Here is a 19,040-nt window from a genome sequence, read left to right on the forward strand (position 1 = left end):
CTCCCCCACAAGCCCTCGTTAACCATTTTATTACCACTAAACAGATTTAAAAAAAACGCTGGTCATCGAAGCAGTCCACCGAATCCGAAGTAGTCCACAGGATACACGGTTCTGAAATGAGAAATAAAAAAAATAAAAATAGGTTAAAACATTTATTGTCACCCGCCCATGACTACAACTCCCAGCATGCCCTTACTGTAAGGATATGCTGGGAGTTGTAGTGTGGGGGGGAAACAATCTCCCGCACCACATGACTACAATCCCAGCATATCCCCACTGTAAGGGCATGCTGGGAGTTGTAGGGGGGCGGGTGACAAGCCTGTCACCTACCCCCTGCCGCACACTACAACTCCCAGCATGTCCTTACAGTAAGGACATGCTGGGAGTTGTAGGGGGGCGGCTGACAACTAAAACTCCCAGCATGCCCTTACAGTAAGGACATGCTGGGAGTTGTGGGGGGGGGGGGGTTACAATCTCCCGCACCACATGACTACAACTCCCAGCATATCCCCACTGTAAGGGCATGCTGGGAGTTGTAGGGGGCAGGTGACAAGCCTGTCACCTGCCCCCTGCCGCACAACTACAACTCCCAGCATGTCCTTACAGTAAGGACATGCTGGGAGTTGTGTGTGGGGGGGGGTGACAAACTCCCGCACCACATGACTACAACTCCCAGCATATCCTTACTGTAAGGGCCTGCTGGGAGCTGTAGTTGTACGGCAGGGGGCCGGTGACAAGCACCCACCCCCCCTACAACTCTCCCAGCATGCCCTTACTGTAAGGACGTTGTATTCGTGCCAGCCAGGGAAGCGGGTGGTAATGCGATCCGCTCCCTGGCTGCAGTGATCCGAGAATCACTGTAATTTCATATTTCCTGCCTGGTCACGTGATGCGGGACCCAGCGGGAAATATGAAATTACACCAAACTCTGCTGCGCTGTGGTAAGGAGCCCGGGCTGACATAACACTGCAGCCGGAAAGGGAGATGTGCTGAAGCCGTCCCTGCCATCTCTCGGCGTGTACCGCAGTGCTGAGGGATGGAAGGGACGTAACCTACACATCTCCCTGCCCGGCTGTGGGAGTCCCGGGGGGGAGCTGCTGAGTTATGTGAGCCCGGGCTCCTTACCCGGCGCTGCTGAGATAATAGATGACGGAGCCCTGGCAGCTGAAGTGTGGCTAGCCCGCGGCTCCGAGGTATGTTAACCCCTTAAGGACCAAGCCCATTTTGGCCTTAAGGACCAGAGCGTTTTTTGCACATCTGACCACTGTCACTTTAAACATTAATAACTCTGGAATGCTTTTAGTTATCATTCTGATTCCGAGATTGTTTTTTCGTGACATATTCTACTTTAACATGGTGGTAAATTTTTGTGGTAACTTGCATCCTTTCCTTGTGAAAAATCCTAAAATTTGATGAAAAATTTGAAAATTTTGCATTTTTCTAACTTTGAAGCTCTCTGCTTGTAAGGAAAATGTATATTACAAATAAAAAAATATTTTATTCACATATACAATATGTCTACTTTATGTCTGCATCATAAAAGTGGCGAGTTTTTACTTTTGGAAGACACCAGAGGGCTTCAAAGTTCAGCAGCAATTTTCCAATTTTTCACAAAATTTTCAAACTCACTATTTTTCAGGGACCAGTTCAGGTTTGAAGTGGATTTGAAGGGTCTTCTTATTTGAAATACCCCACAAAAGACCCCATTATAAAAACTGCACCCCCCAAAGTATTCAAAATGACATTCAGTCATCATTTTAACCCTTTAGGTGTTTCACAGGAATAGAAGCAAAGTGAAGGAGAAAATTCACAATCTTCATTTTTTACACTCGCATGTTCTTGTAGACCCAATTTTTAAATTTTTACAAGGGGTAAAAGGAGAAAATGTATACTTATATTTGTAGCCTGATTTCTCTCGAGTAAGCACATACCTCATATGTCTATGTAAAGTGTTCGGCGGGCGCAGTAGAGGGCTCAGAAGGGAAAGAGCGATATGGGGATTTTGGAGAGTACGTTTTTCTGAAATGGTTTTTGGGGGGTATGTTGCATTTAGGAAGCCCTTATGGTGCCAGAACAGCAAAAAACCCTCACATGGCATACCATTTTGGAAACTAGACCCCTTGAGGTACGTAACAAGGAATAAAGTGAGCCTTAATACCCCACAGGTGTTTCACGACTTTTGCATATGTAAAAAAAATTATTTTTTTTTCACTAAAATGTGTTTCCCCCCAAATTTCACATTTTTCCAAGGGTTAATAGTAGGAAATACCCCCCAATATTTGTAACCCCTTCTCTTCTGAGTATGGAGGTACCCCATAAGTTGACCTGAAGTGCACTATGGGCGAACTACAATGCTCAGAAGAGAAGGAGTCATATTTGGCTTTTTGAGAGCAAATTTTGCTCGGGGGGCATGTCGCATTTAGGAAGCCCCTATGGTGCCAGAACAGCAAAAAATATCCACAAGGCATACCATTTTGGAAACTAGACCCCTTGAGGAATGTAATAAGGAATAAAGTGAGCCTTATTACCCCACAGGTGTTTCACGGCTTTTGCATATGTAAAAAAAAAATAAAATAATTTCCACTAAAATGTGTGTTTCCCCCCTAATTTCACCTTTTTGCAAGGGTTAATAGCAGAAAATACCCCCCAAAATTTATAACCCCATCTCTTCTGAGTATGGAGGTACCCCATAAGTTGACCTGAAGTGCACTATGGGCGAACTACAATGCTCAGAAGAGAAGGAGTCATATTTGGCTTTTTGAGAGCAAATTTTGCTCGGGGAGCATGTCGCATTTAGGAAGCCCCTATGGTGCCAGAACAGCAAAAAAAAACACACATGGCATACCATTTTGGAAACTAGACCCCTTGAGGAACGTAACAAGGGGTACAGTGAGCATTTGCCCCCCACTGGTGTCTGACAGATCTTTGGAACAGTGGGCTGTACAAGTTTTCATTTTCATGGACCACTGTTCCAAAGATCCGTCAGACACCTGTGGGGGGTAAATTCTCACTGCACCCCTCATTACATTCCATGAGGGGTGTCGTTTCCGAAATGGGGTCACATGTGGGGTTTTGTTTTTTTTTGCGTTTGTCAAAACCGCTGTAACGATCAGCCACCCCTGTGCAAATCACCTCAAATGTACATGGTGCGCTCTCCCTTCTGGGCCTTGTTGTGCGCCCCCTGAGCACTTTGCGCTCACATATGGGGTATCTCTGTAGTCGGGAGAAATTGCGTTACAAATTTTGGGGGGCTTTTTCCCTTTTACCTCTTGTGAAAATGTAAAGTATAGGGCAACATCAGCATGTTAGTGTAAAAAAAAAAAATTTTACACTAACATTCTGGTGTAGATCCCAACATTTCCTTTTCACGAAGGGTTAAAGAAGAAAAAGCCCCCCAAACCTTGTAACGCAATTTCTCCCGAGTACAGCGATACCCCATATGTCGCCCTAAACTTTTGCCCTGAAATACGACAGGGCTCCAAAGTGAGAGCGCCATGTGCATTTGAGGCCTAAATTAGGGATTTGCATAGGGGTGGACATAGGGGTATTCTACGCCAGTGATTCCCAAACAGGGTGCCTCCAGCTGTTGCAAAACTCCCAGCATGCCTGGACAGTCAACGGCTGTCCGACAATACTGGGAGTTGTTGTTTTTCAACAGCTGGAGGCTCTGCTTTGGAAACAGTGGCGTACCGTACGTTCTTATTGGGGACGGGGGCTGTGTAAGGGTATGTGTATATGTAGTGTTTTTAACTTTTTATTTTATTTTGTGTTAGTGTAGTGTAGTGTTTTTAGGGTACAGTCACATGGGTGGGGGATTACAGCGAGTTTCCCAGCGCAAAATTTGCTGCATCAAGATGCGAGAAACCCACTGTAAAAGCCTCGCCCATGTGAATGTACCCTGTACATTCACGGGGGTGGCAGGGCGGGGGGGGGGGGGGGGGGGCTTGCATCAGCTGTTGCAAAACCACAACTCCCAGCATGCATGGTCTGTTAGTGCATGCTGGGAGTCATAGTTTTGCAACAGCTGGAGGCACACAGGTTAGGAAACACTGAGTTAGAAACAGACAATGTTTCCCAACCAGTGTGTCTCCAGTTGTTGCAAAACTACAACTCCCAGCATGCCCAGACAGCTAAAGGGCATGCTGGGAGTTGTAGTTCGGCAACATCTGAAGGGCCAGATGTTGCTGAACTAAAACTCCCAGCATGCCTGGACAGTCAGTGCATACTGGGAGTTGTAGTTTTGCAACAGCTGGAAGAGCACAGATTGGAGACCATTATACAACGGTCTCCAAACTGGGGCCCTCCAGATGTTGCAAAACTACAACTCCCAGCATGCATGGTCTTTTAGTGCATGCTGGGAGTTATAGTTTTGCAACAGCTGGAGGCACACAGGTTAGGAAACACTGAGTTAGAAACAATGTTTCCCAACCAGTGTGTCTCCAGCTGTTGCAAAACTACAACTCCCAGCATGCCCAGACAGCTGAAGGGCATGCTGGGAGTTGTAGTTCGGCAACATCTGAAGGGCCAGATGTTGCTTAACTAAAACTCCCAGCATGCCTGGACAGTCAGTGCATGCTGGGAGTTGTAGTTTTGCAACAGCTGGAAGAGCACAGATTGGAGACCATTATACAATGGTCTCCAAACTGGGGCCCTCCAGATGTTGCAAAACTACAACTCCCAGCATGCCCAGACAGCCAAAGGCTTTCTAGGCATGCTGGGAGTTGTAGTTTTCAGACTCCTAGAAGCAGCAGTGAAGATCTTCACTGCTGCCTCTGAGGACTACATACTTACCTGCTGGTCCCGTCGCTGCTCGTCCACGTGGCCGGTCCTGCCGCTGATCCTCGGTCCTGCCGCTGCTCCAGGTAAGTCCGCCGGTCCCCACGTGTTCCCCCCGTGTGCCGCAGGTCCCCGCGAGCCCCTGCAGCCGTCTTCCCCCGTTCTGCCCGACTTCCAGGGGCGGGCAGTGCGGGGGATCTGAACTTTCACCCCAGATCACTGTGATTGGTCCACAGGGACCAATCACAGTGATCGCTGACCAGGACCATCAATTGATGGTCCTGGGGGTGAAGCAGAAGTTGTCCCCTGCTGGAAACAGCGGGACTTCTGCCAGTTAACCCGTGCGATGCTGCGCATCGCCGGGTTAACTGCATGTCATTTATAAACGCCGGGATGCGTGAACGCACTGCACAACCCGGCGTTTATATATGACATTCTGCGGGAAGGGGTTAAAAGGGGCAGACATCACTCTGCAGCTGCCCAGGCTCCTCTGATTCATACCCCCACTCCCCCTTGTCTTCCACCCGCCCACGCCGCACATTGTCCGCCCGCTACAATACTACAACTCCCAGCATGCCCTCACTGTATGGACATGCTGGGAGTTGTAGTCTTGCAACAGGTAGCAGACAGATGGGAGATGTGCTGCGCAGGCGGGTAGTAGCTTTTTCTGCTCCATGTTTGAGCTGGAGTAAATTTAGACAATTTTTAACCTTGTTGCAACTTTTTTTTGCGCAGTTGCGACTGACGCAGTTAATAAATGCCAGACTACCCGTAGTCCATTTTAAAATTATTACTATATAGTTACGTTTTGGAAAACTTGCTTTTCTCGCTTTCCAGTCAAAATGTCGCACGAAAAATCGCGTAGTCGCAGGTGCGACATTTGTGCGACATTTTTAGTTAAAAAAAATTTACTAAATCGCTTGATAAATGTCTGTCAATATTTCAACAAGCTATGATTATCTCTGAAACTCTGTGGCATTTTAGATAATTCATAGTGTTGCTTCCAGCAGGTTTTAGGGCTTTTAGTCTTTTGTGGTGTAACTCTGCCCAATGCACTTGATTGATAGATCTCTCCTATACATAAATGGGGAAAAACCTGTTAAGTCCAGTGGGGCGGGTAGAAGCCACTAGAAACTTCCCCATTCCTGGGCAGTGTTAACAATATAATTTCTTGGAAACAATGTAGTGTTTTAGAGTACATTTTACAGTAGGTTGTTGTAATAAGTCAGATAGACGTGTTCAAGGGTCTGCAATGCTCTTGGGCCACCACACTTCTCTCCTTCGTTTCAGCTCTAGGACTGCTGTGTGTGATTGTCACAGAGGTCCTCAGCGCATACGCAGTTGATTCTTGTATGGGGCGCAGTGAGATGCATCAGCTACAGCTCACTCTCTCTTTGATGATTGACACTGCTTTGACAGGATAGTGGGGAAGGTACTGTATTAGGGGCACACTGTAGTTGAAACAATAGGGGAAATTTATCTGTGCAACACTTTGCTTGATTTTCATATCTGAACAAATGTAAAACATGTTTCAGCTGATGAACCTAGGACTTCTTGGCTGTATGTGTCGCATCCACCACTTTTGAAGAAAATTGGGTGGTGTGCTGTAAAAGGGGTGTGGTTATGGTGGCCTTTTAGATTTACTATGATTTATGCAAGTGACCTCGTGTAAATCAAAGTGAAAATCTACATCAGCTTAGAGGTGGTGTGGACTTCTATGTGCAACGTACAGCTTGCTGCAGTACAGTAAAAGATTTATTAACCCTTTGCGGACACAACGCATTTTGGCCTGAAGGACAAAAATTTTATTTTTACATTTTCGGTTTTTCCTCCTTGCCTTCTAAGAGCCATAGCTATGTTATATTTCCATACACAGACCCATAAGAGGGCTTGTTTTTTGTGTGTGACCAATTATATTTTGTAATGACATCACACATTATACCATAAAGTGTATAGAAAAACTATTTTCAAATTTTGGTGCATGGTACAGAATTTTTTTTAAAGTATTTAAATAAAATAAAACCTACATAAATTGGGTATCCTTTGACCGTATGGAACGTATGGACCTACAGAATAAAGATTAGGTGTCATTTTTACCAAAAAGTGCACTGCGTAGAAACGGAAGCCCCCAAAATTTACACATTTTTTTTTGTTTTTTTTCTATTTCACCCCACAAATAAGTTTCTTTTGTTTTGCCACAGATTGTTTGTGATACGATAAGTGATGTCATTACAAAGTGCAATTGGTGACACAAAAAACAAGCCCTTATATGGGTCTGTAGGTGCAAAATTGAAAGTGTTATGATTTTTAGAAGGGGAGGAGGCAAAAAAACAAGAGGAGAAAAATGAAAATTGGTCCTTAAGGGATTAAAATATTTTTTAAATAAGTAAGTTAAAATTGCCCTGTTTTGACCACCAATAACAAACATCCATTTTACTCTTTTTATGTCCCCATAGGGGACTATTTAAAGCAATCATTAGAATGATAATACTGTTAAGTGCCATGCATAGCACTGATCAGTATTATCAGCGATCTACTTCTCTGGTCTGCTAGAAAGCAGACCAGAAAAGAAGACCCCATAAAAGCCGCTGGAGGAAGCTAAGGAGACCCCATCCGCGTTCTTGGTTGATTAGATCCCCGCGGTCATGCCGTGGGTGTCCCGATCATCCATTAAAAGCCCCGCTCTGCTGCAGATGTCATGATCTATTGATTACAGCATCTGAGGGATTAATGGGGAAATCAGTGCATTCACTGATGTCTGTCATTAACCCCTTAAGGACCGGGGTTTTTTCCGTTTTTGCATTTTCATTTTTTGCTCCTTGCCTTTAAAAAATCATAACTCTTTCAATTTTGCACCTAAAAATCCATATGATGGCTTATTTTTTGCACCACCGATTCTACTTTGTAATGACGTCAGTCATTGTGCCCAAAAACCTACGGTGAAACGGGGAAAAAATCATTGTGAGATAAAATTGAAAAAAAAAAACGCCTTTTGGGGGCTTCCGTTTCTACGTAGTACATTTTTCGGTAAAAATGACACCTTACCTTTATTCTGTAGGTCCATATGATTAAAATGATACCCTACTTATACAGGTTTGAATTTGTCGCACTTCTGGAAAAAATCATAACTTCATGCAGAAAAATTTATACGTTTAAAATTGTCATCTTCTGACCCCGATAACTTTTTTATTTTTCCGTGTATGGGGCGGTATGAGGGCTCATTTTTTGCGCCGTGATCTGAAGTTTTTAACGGTACCATTTTTGCATTGATAGGACTTATTTATCGCTTTTTATTCATTTTTTCATGATATAAAAAGTGACCAAAAATGCACTATTTTGGACTTTGGAATTTTTTTGCGCGCACGCCATTGACCGTGCGGTTTAATTAACGATATATTTTTATAATTCGGACATTTCCGCACGCGGCGATACCATTTATGTTTATTTTCATTTTTATTTACACTGTGTTTTTTCTTTTATGGGAAAAGGGGGGTGATTCAAACTTTTAATAGGGAAGGGGTTAAATGATGTTTATTCACTTTTTTTTGCACTTTTTTTTTGCAGTGTTATAGGTCCCATAGGGACCTATCACACTGCACACACTGATCTTTTACATTGATCACTGGTTTCTCATAAGAAACCAGTGATCGATGATTCTGCCGCATGACTGCTCATGCCTGGATCTCAGGCACTGAGCTGTCATTCGGCGATCGGACAGCGAGGAGGCAGGTAGGGGCCCTCCCGCTGTCCTGTCAGCTGTTCGGGATGCCGCGATTTCACCGCGGCTATCCCGAACAGCCCACTGAGCTAGCCGGCATGCTTTCGGTTTCACTTTAGACGCGGCGTTCAACTTTGAACGCCGCGTCTAAAGGGTTAATAGCGCGCGGCACAGCGATCAATGCCGCGCGCTATTAGCCACGGGTCCCGGCCGTTGTTAGAGGCCGGGCCCGAACCGCTATGACGCGGGGCCACGCCGTGGCCCCGCGTTATAGATCGGGAGTGGACACATGACGTTCCAGTACGTCATGTGTCCTTAAGGGGTTAAAGGCGGGTTTCTGGCTGATAGCAGATGGGACCTGCCGCGCAAGAAGCGAGCACAGCTCCTGTGTTCGCTTCATTATAGGACATAAATGTACAGAGTGGGCCATTTATATGGATACACCTTAATAAAATGGGAATGGTTGGTGATATTAACTTCCTGTTTGTGGCATATTAGTATATGTGAGGGGGGAAACTTTTCAAGATGGGTGGTGATCATGGTGGCCATTTTGAAGTCTGCCATTTTGAATCCAACTTTTGTTTTTCAATAGGAAGAGGGTCATGTGACACATCAAACTTATTGGGAATTTCACAAGAAAAACAATGATGTGCTTGGTTTTAAGGTAACTTTCTTCTTTCATGAGTTATTTACAAGTTTCTGACCACTTACAAAATGTGTTCAATGTGCTGCCCATTGTGTTGGATTGTTAATGCAACCCTCTTCTCCCACTCTTCACACACTGATAGCAACACTGCAGGAGAAATGCTAGCACAGGCTTCCAGTATCCATAGTTTCAGTTGCTGCACATCTCGTATCTTCACAGCATAGACAATTGCCTTAAGATGACCCCAAAGATAAAAGTCTAAGGGGGACAGATCGGGAGACCTTGGGGGCCCTTCAACTGGCCCACGACGACCAATCCAGTATCCGTAGTTTCAGGTGCTGCACATCTCATACCTTCACAGCATAGACAATTGCCTTAAGATGACCCCAAAGATAAAAGTCTAAGGGGGTCAGATCGGGAAACCTTAGGGGCCACTTTCCAGAAAACTGTTCATCTAGGAATGCTTGGACCTGACACTCATAAAGTGGTGGTGCACCATCTTGCTTACATTATGGGTGTCAGGTCCAAGCATTCCTAGATGAACAGTTTCCTGGAAAGTGAATTGGTCATCGTGGCCAGTTGAATGGCCCACAAGGTCTCCCGATCTGACCCCCTTAGACTTTTATCTTTGGGGTCATCTGAAGGCAATTGTCTATGCTGTGAAGATACGAGATGTGCAGCACCTGAAACTACGGATACTGGAAGCCTGTGCTAGCATTTCTCCTGCGGTGTAGCTATCAGTGTGTGAAGAGTGGGAGAAGAGGGTTACATTGACAATCCAACACAATGGGCAGCACATTGAACACATTTTATAAGTGGTCAGAAACTTGTAAATAACTCATGAAAGAATAAAGCTATGTTAAAACCAAGCACATCTTTGTTTTTCTTGTGAAATTCCCAATAAGTTTGATGTGTCACATGACCCTCTTCCTATTGAAAAAACAAAAGTTGGATTCAAAATGGCAGACTTAGAAATGGCCACCATGGTCACCACCCATCTTGAAAAGTTTCCCCCCCTCACATATACTAATTTGCCACAAACAGGAAGTTAATATCACCAACCATTCCCATTTTATTAAGGTGTATCCATATAAATGGCCCACCCTGTACATTCTGGTGTGCTAAGTGCCAGCGCTATCAGAACGTACACTGTTGTCTGATGTTCTTAATGGGTTGAGCAGCTGGCTTCCAAAACCTGCCAAAGGGAATGGCAGCCGTAATTTGCTCAAAACCAGCGTGTTATACGCCAGTCTTAGTAAGTTCCTCCTGATTTATTTACTCAGCCTTTTATGCTATATGCTTATCAGTATCATAAGATTGTGATATTTTTGTACTACTACTTTTGTAATACTTTTTTTGTATATGCATAATGTTTTACCTTACCTTGTACAGCCAACTATTTATTGCTGGATGTGTCTTCTTAGTCATTGTGAGCATTTCTCTATTTTTGTGTGTATGTCTTTAAATCGTGTCTCAAATATGTTATTTTCCTATTATCAATTTATATTGTGGGTTTAAGAAATATCTTGCTCTCCAGGACGTTTGTAAGTAGTAGCATACTCGCGATACATTCACACTTTAGCAAGTAGATTACTGAAACCATAATAATCAATGATATATGAGCAGCTTGTTGTGATGCCTGAGGATACAAAGTCAGACACAGATCCAGCAGCGAGTTGGTATTAATGTAATTTCAGATTGATCGCTCCTAACTATGTAATAGAATTGGAGAAAAACAAACATTTGTTAGTAAAGTTTTCGTGTAAATGAGTTTATGTCAACAATTGATGTTCCTAAAGCTATGAAAATGACTACTGCACAATCCAATTGCTTATTTCTTTGTCCATATATGCATTATTAAAACGGTATTTCCACCACTGACCTTTATGACACATCAATCAAAAATATCATAAAAGTTAAATTGGCTGAATCTGACAGCTGTGACCCCTACCAGTCCTCATAACCTGTTTTTATTTTATTTTTTATTTTTTTTATTATTGAGGAGTTTCTCAGAGCTGTGTACTTAGAACATATACAGCAGCCATAGAATCCCTATAGCTCTGTACATAGGCAGTCCATATGCTCCCATGTGGTGCTTTTATACAGCACAACATACAGAAATACCTCTATAATACAGCATCTAAAGCCTTCCACATTCCCAGATTCATTCCTAAAACATATTTTTTCCTTCATAAGAAAATGGAAGCATACAGAGGTATCATATAGTTCCATAGATTTCTATGGTTGCCATATTACAGCTCTAAAGCTTACAAGCTTTATGATTGCAGCCATACAGAATGCACACCTAGGGTTCTAGTCTAATTTGTTTACATAGGTTAGTCGTCAGGGCCTGTGTATGTGTGTGTGTGTGTGTGTGTGTGGGGGGGGGGGGGGTTGTTGCTGAAAGGAATTTAATCAAAGGCGGCCCTCCCAGAAGATAAAATGAGGGGTGATGCATACCGTGTACCATGTAGGCATTTGCTGCACATCTACCCACCAGCCTGCCCACCCTATATATCTACCTGCCCTATATTCACCTGCACAATATAACAACCTGCAGTTTATACCTACCTGACTTATGTACCTATCTACCTGCACTATATACCTATCTGCTTGCACTATAAATCTACCTGCCTGCACTATCTACCTACCTTCCTGTCTGCACTATGTACCTACCTAATTGCCTACCTACCTGTTTGCACTATGTACCTACCTACCTACCTGAACTATATACCTACCTGCCCTATATACCTACCTGCACAAAATACCTACCTGCTTGAACTATAAATCTACCTGCCTCTACTATATATCTACCTACCTGTCGTGTATCATCATAACATTCATATATTAACCAAATATTTTAATAGTATCTGTAACTGAGATCTATGCCACAAATCTTTGATAAAATTGCACTTTTCTCGTCAGATGAAGCAGCCTTTGCTTTTTAGATATATCTCTGGATTGTTTCTATGTGTTCCTCTAAATAGAGAGTCACAACATTGCTGACTAGAACAGTTGCATTGATGTGCAAGGGCCACAGCATCACCATAGAAACACATCCATCAGACGAATGATACTAGTTACAGGCTCCTCATTATGGACCTTGTTGAGCCCTGTATTCGCCCACACTTCTTCTGTAGGATCCATGGTTCCATATTATTGAATATTTTTTTTAACTGCACACTATTTTAATATGGGAGGTCATAGACATTCATGCATAAAAATCTATCCAACTATTTGTATTTCATCTGTGGTAACCTTGGGGGATTAAGCCTCGTGGGGTGTAGGGTAGTTAGGGGGTTGCTGTTCAGAATAATAAAGGGCGCTGTTAACCCTTGTCACTCGTGACACCAGGGTGAGGGTTAAATACTGTAATCTTGATAGGCCTATTGCCACCCTTCCCAAGAGCAATAGGTGAATGTAGAATAAAGGATTGTCTACAACCACTGTTAACTGAAGACTTGCAGGAACTTTTACTGAAGAATTTCTGTACATGCAGCAGTAGTAACAGTCCAGATAACAGAGTCTCTATTCATATAGCTGAGCAGCGATTGACAGTTGGTTGGGATCAGATAAGCTCAATTTAGCTTCTCAGAGATTTTGTAGCATAGATCCGCTGGATTTAAGGGTGCGCTTAGGTCTAGTGATCTTGCGGAGAGTAGCGGGGAATTGCTTTAGTATAACCACTTTGTTTTAGGCCGAGGCCGCAAGGCTTTGGCCTAGTAAATTGTCTTGTAAGCTGCGGAGGTCCTACCTCATCCAGAATCAGCAACCCAAGAGAGCGATCAAGATGGGCAGCTCCCTTATATGGGCAGGGGCTGGCCATTTTGGATTGGTCCATAACAACTGTCACTCACCGCTACATTGCATTGTGGGTGAACACGTCATGAGAACCACCAAAGATCCTTTAGCAAAACCATAGAGTTCTGAACCTAATCACATGACCCGCAGGTCCTGCTACGCTGAACAGGTAGGCATTTGAATATATGCATATTTATACTTATATTTATATGAATTTCTATACAAATATGAACCAACTAAGGGGTGACGTGGGGATAATTAAAGAAGAGGGACCCCCGACATTCCTAGGGACTCTGACTATGGGGACCTCTACGAAGGTACAGTGTGAAATACGGTATCGAGACACCACAAACCCACTTACTTAAAACAAGTCGACCCCGACGCCTGTCCCCTAAGGCAGAGGAACTAGGACTAGGACAGGACTATTAATACATTCTATACATCGTGACAGAATCTGAGTAAACATTAACCACATTTGTACTTTCTTGTTATTCTGGCTAGCATCTTGACTAGACAATTTTGAAGCTATCTAGACATTTTGAAGCTTACAATACATTGATGAAGCTATCTAACCTTTAGTTTCTAGCTCCTTAGATTTTTTTTATTATAGCTCTCCATAACATTTATGAGGCTAACTAGACATTTATGTAGTTCTTAAGATATTTATTAAGCTCACTAGACATTTATATACAGCTTTCTATACATTTACATTTTTGAAATCTCAACACATTTTTCTTTTGCCACGATGAGTCACCTGTTAGTACACAGAAGGGTATATTGGCTTGCCCGAGGCTCTCTACCAATAAGGTTAGCTACGAGGGTCTATCAGCTACACACTACTTACCCCTAGATCACAACAGTATAACCTACCTAGGTTACCTTTAGAAATACGTGTTTAATTTTAAGCTCACAAGAGCATCTACTGGCCAGGTAGAGCATCTCACACATGCAATACAGATAAGAGAAATATGAGTGTACCTAAGAGTAGCAGGAATTGGGTATCAATAGGCTACAATTCCTAAGTGTTTCTTGAATGTGAGATGTATTTTTGTTTTTGTGTATGTACTGTAGAAGACTGAGGTAGTACATTTAAGTGAGCAATTTGGTGTACTGAAAAGATATAGGTAGTACACTGAAGTGAGTCATTGAAGGTACTATGTGTGCAGTTACTGAATTTGAATCTTGGTACCTTAAGGGTAGTTTACCCGGTTATTTTTTGTTGTTGAAACAGGTGCAAACGATTGGCGACTGGAATGCTACTCTCGGAGGAGCCGGGAGAGTTACATATTTATCAACTACTAAAACACCTTCTTAGTATCTTTATACATTTGTATGTACATGTATACAAGAATGATTTATGTTTTTTGTTTTTAGTGTACACGTGCATCTAGCGGACATTTTTTCGTGTACAACACTTACTTTTTATGTACACAGACACAAAGCTATTTTTCTGTGTACAAAAATCATATACATTTTTATTATACAAGCCTACATATTTATTAACACTCCAACATGTTTTAGGCGCATACACCTGATAAGTGCAATTTTTAGTGAGAGAGTCATATGAATATAAGGTTATGTACATAGAACGGACGTGTAATGATCTGCAGTCCACCTACACTAGGAGTCTATATTTCACGCCTGCCCCAAATCAACTGGGCACAAAACTTACGAATCCCCTACTGGCTAGGAGTCTCTTGACCTGATGGTCAGGCACAAAGCTTAATGGTTACGTTGTTGAACTTGGAACTGGAACAGTCTTAGCACAGTCCTGCTAGGCACATGTCTTGAACCTTGTTACTGAAAAAAAAAGTGGTTAGCAAGAAAACAACAGACATTACTTTACAGCCCTTCAGAAAATATTCCTCTGAACTCTTCTTGTGCCTCTTGTAGTTCCTCTATACCTCCCAACATCTTGAGCAGGCGAGGAATTAATGTAATTCTCCCACACCACATTGGTGAGAGTAGAATGGGTAACAGTAGGATTCAAAGTGACCAGAGGTTTACTGGTCGGGATCAAGGTTGGTGCATAAGGTCTTAGCCTCATCTCCATATCAGGAGTGGACCAAAGCTCTTTCGTCGGTACCCTGAAAGCAGGCAAACCCTCCACGTCGGAAGAGGGCTTGGTACATAGGTTGGTACCTGTGCAGGAGGCAAACTCTCATTGCTCCCAGAGGGCCTAGGTACGTACGTTGGTACCTCTGGAACAGACAAACTCTCATTGCTCCGCGAGCGTCTAGGTCCGGTCTTTGGTGCCAGCAATTTGGGCTTACTTTCTTGATCTTGAGCAGGACTTGGCACTTTACTGTACACAGAAGATGATTGATGTTGTGGAGGCTCCTACTCCTTGAGTACGGTGGTGGAGGCATCAGGAGCAGACCATTTCAGCCTCAAGTTGAAAGGATCTGATTCCCAATCTGTAGACGGAAAGTATTTGAAGGGAAGCTGTGTTGGGGCTGTTGGTCTTGTGACCGCTGCAGCCCATTCTCCTCGCAGGCTCTGGATGGGGGTGTACTCCACAATTTCATCCACCTCCAGGGAGTAGAACTTTTTGTGAAGATATGGCCTCTGTACTGCACGCCGGTTTATGAGGATGGTTTGCCCTGTATGGTAATCTAGGAGTGTCCCATAACCTCTGACCTTGTCGAACTTGGCCACAGTTGCTCTTCATCCTTCTAGAGGCCCCTCCCCTTCTCGGGGATGGTCCCATTTGCGGATGAATAATGCTTCCATTTCTTTAGTATTCTCCTGGTAATGAATTCTTTCCTCAGGAGGCAAATGCACATGCTTAGGGGCGTACAGTTCTCTGTGTCAGGCCTTTTATTTGTCCATCAACTATGCCAGCTCTGCTTCTTGACGGGCCCTTTCCCCTTGTGCTGCTGGAATTGGTGGGAGTGGCTTCCCAGGTATAGGTTGTAGAATCGCGTGCATGTACTCGATGAGTCCCGACTCATCCCCAAAAATCCACTGGGGCAACTCTGGTGAGCACGGTCGTGCACTTGGCAATCTGGATAGGGGTATTTTAGCTTCAGGGCTGAAGGAGGAAGAAAAGGCCGCCTCTGGCGGTGTACTCACTGCAGACTCCTCCGATGGGATCTCGGCCCACGAGCCCCAAGTTCTGTGGTGAGGGGACAATCTCAATGGCGATGCATCTCCAGGTGTCCCTGCGCTCTCCGCTGGAGGTGTGTCTGGCCAATCGTCATCATCATCAGGTAGTGAGGGAAGATTGCAGGCCCCCTCTTCATCCAATGACAACCGCTGCAGACGGTCGGCAATTTCTTGGAATAGTTGGGTTGCGGCTGCCACAACTTTCCGCTGTTCCGGCACCATTTTGCTGTTCTCACCATGTGGAACGCTACTCTCCGCCATGTCTGTACTCTCCGGCTCTCTGTGCAGACTGAAGAGGTCGCTGTGCATGGTGTATTTTATATTGGGCTTCCCCAAAATGGTGGCCGGCAGAAAGGACGTCATCGGTGCAGCCCAACTTCCGGTCCTCCCAGAAACAACTCCTCTGTTTCCAAGTTCCCTTTCGGCTGCGATACAGCAACTTGGCAGCCACGCCCAGGGGCGGGTCGTGGTGCAGCGTGGGACTTCTTCGTGCGCTTCTCCGGCAGAAGGTTAACTCCTCCCCTGCTGACCGGACCAGAGGATCGTAGCATGAATTTGTTTCGCAGTTTACACATTGCAGCAAATAAATCTTCCCCTCCCCCCTTATATTTTGCGTGGCCCCCTTGTAATTCACACCAACACGCACCGCTCCTGTACACTTTAATATGGTCTGTGACACATGAATAAAGTCCATTACTTTTGGGGGAGTACAATTTCTCTAGTGGAAACAGCAGCAGGCACACACCCGAATTCTGTTCGTGACGCCAAAAAGGCTCTGTGGTAACCTTGGCGGATAAAGCCTCGTGGGGTGTAGGGTAGTTACGGTGTTGCTGTTCAGAATAATAAAGGGCACTGTTAACCCTTGTCACTCGTCACGCCAAGGTGAGGGTTAAATACTGTAATCTTGATAGGCCTATTGCCACCTTTCCCAAGAGCAATAGGTGAATGTAGAATAAAGGATTGTCTATAACCACTGTTAACTGAAAACTTGCAGAAACTTTTACTGAAGAATTTTTGTATATGCAGCAGTAGTAACAGTCCAGATAACAGAGTCTCTATACATATAGCTGAGCAGAGATTGACAGTTGGTTGGGATCAGATAAGCTCAATTTAGCTTCTCAGAGATTTTGTAGCATAGATTATAGGATTTAAAGGTGCGTTTAGGTCCAGTGATCTTGCAGAGAGTAGCGGGGAATTGCTTTAGTATAACCGCTTTGTTATAGACTGAGGCCGCAAGGCTTTGGCCTGGTAAATTGTCTTGTAAGCTGCGGAGGTCCTACCTCATCCAGATTCAGCAACCCAAGAGAGCGATCAAGATGGGCAGCTCCCTTATATGGGCAGGGGCTGGCCGTTTTGGATTGGTCCATAACAACTGTCACTCACTGTTACATTGCATTGTGGGTGAACACGTCATGAGAACCACTAAAGATCCTGTCAGGCCCAAGGCCTGAGTATGGAAACATACCTGTGTTTTATTATTGCATCTGTGTATAAACTAAGACCTGGGGGGTGAGGGGTCATTCAGACGGTGTATCCTGTGTCTTTTGTATATTGAAGTTTATTGGGGGGGGTCTGGCTGTGTGTTTACATCGTCTTTTGAAGTCCTGCATATAATCAACCAGATAAGAGGGCCAGGAAGAGAGATGCCCCCTGGTGGGACCAGAGGGGAGGGGGAATGGAGTCCCTCCAAAAAGGAGATATATAATATGTAACAATGCTAGAGAGGGTGGTTAAGATCTGTGCCCCAAGCTGACAAGACCATCCTAAGAACAGCTGGAGACCCTCTCTCATGGACTGCTTTTCTATCAATGCTGTAAGAACTTCATTTTTACTTTTCTGAACTTGATTGCTAAACTCTTACATATATTCTTATAACTGTATGTCATTTGTTAATTTTTATGCATAGCACTGTGATACCTTTTATCAGATTAAATGTTTAATTAATCAGCTCTGGTCTTTGATCTCTAAATATATGAGCTCACCTCTCTGAAGGCAGCTCGGGTGAAACACGTTTATCTAAGGGTTAATTTGGTGACTTGCTGGGACTAGTAGTAGATACCCAGAGGTCTGGCGGCTTTAACCCTTGCACCATCACACTCACTCTAGCGTCTTAGCTGGACCGATAGGGTGTGATCGTGACAGATCCTTTAGCAAAACCATAGAGTTCTGAACCTAATCACATGACCCGCAGGTCCTGCTACGCTGAACAGGTAGGCATTTGAATATATGCATATTTATACTTATATTTATATGAATTTCTATACAAATATGAACCAACTAAGGGGTGATGTGGGGATAACTAAAGAAGAGGGGAATACATTCACGTACCCCCAAACAGGGAAAATATACCCGATAAAATATTATCTGAACTGTGAAAGTGAATATGTAGTTTATATTTTATGGTGTCCCTATAAACTCATTTATATTGGTGAAATGAAATGGGAATTCAAAGTTAGGCTTGGCCAACATAGATATTCTATACGTAAAAACAGAACCGATCTACCAGTCTCCAAGCCTTTTTTGGAATCTGGACATCAGGAACATGACCTAAAATGCATGGGGGTAGACCATATTCCGCCACTGAAAAGAGGCGGGGATAGGGTCTCCATATTACAAAAAAGAGAATTGAGATGGATTTACGACCTCAATTCTCTAAAACCAAATAGCCTTAACGTGGAGTTTGTGGTCACTCCCAAAATAATGATGTAACTAGAGTTGTGGTCTCAGTGTAGATTTGTTAACAGTAGTATTATGATTTACTAGTGATATTAAAATTGTTTCATTTTATATTTCAAGATACTACATTCCGGTCAAGCAGCCCTGGAAGTTAACATGGATGACCACAGCCAAGAACCGCAAAATTTTATTTTTATCTGTTTTCAGAAAAATAATTTTTCCTTTTTTACCAACAAAGTGACGGTGTCCCAATTCCAAAGCGGTACGCACATATTTTGTATAATTTAGCATATTCCCATAGGTACACCCTGGTAT

The sequence above is a fragment of the Hyla sarda genome, chromosome 1 (genome assembly GCF_029499605.1).
Source record: "Hyla sarda isolate aHylSar1 chromosome 1, aHylSar1.hap1, whole genome shotgun sequence".
Classification (NCBI taxonomy): Eukaryota; Metazoa; Chordata; class Amphibia; order Anura; family Hylidae; genus Hyla; species Hyla sarda.